Source organism: Pteropus vampyrus, unplaced genomic scaffold, assembly GCF_000151845.1.
Source record: "Pteropus vampyrus isolate Shadow unplaced genomic scaffold, Pvam_2.0 Scaffold7, whole genome shotgun sequence".
NCBI classification, from domain to species: Eukaryota; Metazoa; Chordata; class Mammalia; order Chiroptera; family Pteropodidae; genus Pteropus; species Pteropus vampyrus.
Window position 1 is genome coordinate 15,410,281 of NW_011888788.1, and position 2,899 is coordinate 15,413,179.

Sequence of the window (2,899 nt, forward strand, 5' to 3'; positions counted from 1 at the left end):
GTACCATCCTGAATTCTCTTTCATTTAAGTCACGTATTTCTATGTCTGTAAGCTTATTTTCTGGAGATATTTCTTTTTCTTTCTTAGATGCCTTGTCACCTTGGTTGTTCATGGTGTTTAATGGACTGTTTCTCCACCTGAGCATTAATAGAAGTATATTCTGCTGTTTTTCTAGAAAGAAGAATTATTATATAAAGGTCTCTCTTTAGTCTGTTGCAAAGAAGGTGCTTTTCTTTTGGTTTCCAGTAGGTGGTGTCTAATACTTTGGATCCCTGCTTTCTATAAAGTGTTAATAACGCTTTTTAAATTTTCTTGTAGATATTTAATCACACTCGCTACCCTCAGTTTCATTCCCTGCCAGTGTCAGCGACAGTCTCCACAGCATTTGCTCAGATTCCCCTGGGGCTCCATGGTGGTCGGTATCAGAGGGAATGCGGATGTGGCCCTCTGGGTTGGGGGTTGAAGGCTACGGCTCAGCCTCAGTTTTGCAGCCACGGTCAGCAAAAATCAAGTGTGTTCCTCTGCAGTCCCATCCTGTTTCTCTGCTTTTTGCACTGATAACTAGGCCTTGCAGCCAGCTGGCCATGGGGAGCTCGCAGCTATCCCAGGCAGGAATGTTCAGGGAACTCGCCGCTCCTTCTCCCTTTAATAAACTATCCTCGTTCTTAGATTCATTTCTCTTTTGATTCAGTATATCTTTGAGTAATTCTTTTAGAGAGGATGGTAGGTGCTAGTATCTCCGAGTCCATACATATACAAGAAGTTTTCTTTTTGTTCTCACATTTGAATACTCTAGTGTATAGAATTCTTATTCAAATTATTTCTCATTAGAATGTTGATATTTTTACTCTTATTGTCTTCCAGTGTCCAGGGTCACCAATAAAATAAAATCCGATGTGAATAAATGTACGTTTATTTGCTTTCTCTCATGAGAATTAATTTTTTCTTTTTATTCCTGCAATTCTGAAAATTTACCAAGAACTATCTTATGCCTCTTTTGAGTTTGGAAGTTTTTTTTTTTTTTCTATGACTTTATTAATTGTTTCTTCCTTTTCATTTTCTCTATTCTCTTCTTGAATTTCTTTTTAGATGGATATTGGACCTTTTGAATTGATCTTTTACTGTCTCTTAACTTGCTTTTCATATTTTTTAATCTCTCGTACTTCTTTCTAGATTTCCTTAATTTTGTGTTCCAGAACCCTAATTCAACCTTCAGCCTATTCTGTCTATTCTATTATCTAGGCCTCCTTTTGGAATTTTAATTTCAGAGTTCATATATTTAACTTCCAAATCTCTTCCTTGGTCCCTCTTGTTCCTTTTTTATAGCAGCTTGTTTGTTATGTTATATACAATATCCTTTTTGGTATGTCTGAGAACACTGAATAGAATTGTTTTAAATTCTCTTCTTTTCACTGAATAATCTCTGTTTTCTTTGGAGTAAGATCTATGTTTCTGTATTCTGGTCTTCTGCATTTTTCAGTTTTCCTCAAAAGTCTGTCCATGTCATGAATGACAGATTATATTACCAGTATGGCTGTCTGGCATGGGTATCCTTGACAGTTGTGCATATCTGCTTCTCCATTGCATCTCTCCAGTCACTGGGAGGGCTGCCCACCCACATGTCTAAGTGAGAATGGGCATCAGTCATCTGACTTCCTCTTGTGGTGCTTGAAGGAAGTACTGGCAGGCAGCAGGCAGGGACCTTTGAGTGGCCCAAGGTAGGAAGTTTTAACCTAGTGGTAGAAAACTTTGGTATGTTTCCTTCTCAAGTAGAACTGCCTTACTCCCCCAGACCCCATTACTCCCTCTCATTATTTTTTCCAACCCATTATTTTAAAAATAATTTTTTGTTTAATTTTATGGGATTTGGGATGGGGGGAAAATCAGATGCACAAGGCCCATCTGTTGTTTTTGAGCTAATAACCTCTATTGGCTCTTTGCTTTTTGTTTCTCAGTGACTTCTCAGCCTTACACTTATTACTTATTTTATTTTATAATGAGGGATGCCTCTTTGGTAATTAAATAAAAGTCTTAGAGTGTAAAGGCAATTATAGGGTCAGTGGAGATGGAAAGCTCAGACATTGCCAGAATTGCCCTTGGGTGCTATCCCTGTTTCTTCTGTGCTTTGTGGCAGGAGCTGGAAAGATAAGGAACCTTGAGGGGCTTGGTACAGACTTCACAGTTTTCCTGAATTTTCTACTGCTAGCCTTGCCGATCACAGAGTGAATCAAGTTCCTTGCATTTTCCCATTTTTCTTCTTGAAAGAATGCTTTTAGGACAATTTTACTGTGAAAAGTTAGAAAAAATATAAATGGGGGCTTTCCAATCTGCCTGTGGTTTGATTTGCCCTGCATATCAGGTGTGTTTATTGTTCCTGTCATTAGAGAGTCACGCTCACTCTGGATTTTGTCCCTACCCCCACAGTGTGCACTGCTGGGAAGTGAAGCAGGAGAAGTTGAACCAATGCACAGTTATCATGGAGGAGCCCCTGGTTCCCTCCCCTGCCATTTAGGAGACAGAGGGTGGTGATCAGAACCAGGCCCATGGAAGCAGGAGCAGTGTGCCCAATATTTCCTTTTACAAGTGAACACTCACTGGTTCTTTAAATTACCTTCCACAGTATAAAAATGTTATACAGTCATGTGCCACATAACGTTCAGTCAATGACAGACTGCATGTAAAACGGTGGTTCCCATAAGATTATAATAGAGCTGAAAAATTCCTGTCACTGTCATAGCTGATGTTCTAACATCATAGTCCAACACATCACTCATGTTGGTGGTGATGCTAGTGTAAACAGACCTTCCAGTCATACAAATGTATGGCACTTACAATTATGTACAGTACATAATACTTGATAATGATCGTAAAGGACTTTGTTACTGGTTTATGTATTTAG

At 38.9% G+C, this 2,899-nt stretch overlaps 1 protein-coding gene across 9 annotated transcripts in view; it reads left to right on the forward strand.

Annotated features, from left to right (window-relative positions):
• CFAP61 (cilia and flagella associated protein 61) overlaps positions 1-2,899 on the forward strand; it is a 296,212-nt gene that overhangs the window by 142,322 nt on the left and 150,991 nt on the right. The gene's annotated exons all lie outside the window — the stretch shown is intronic.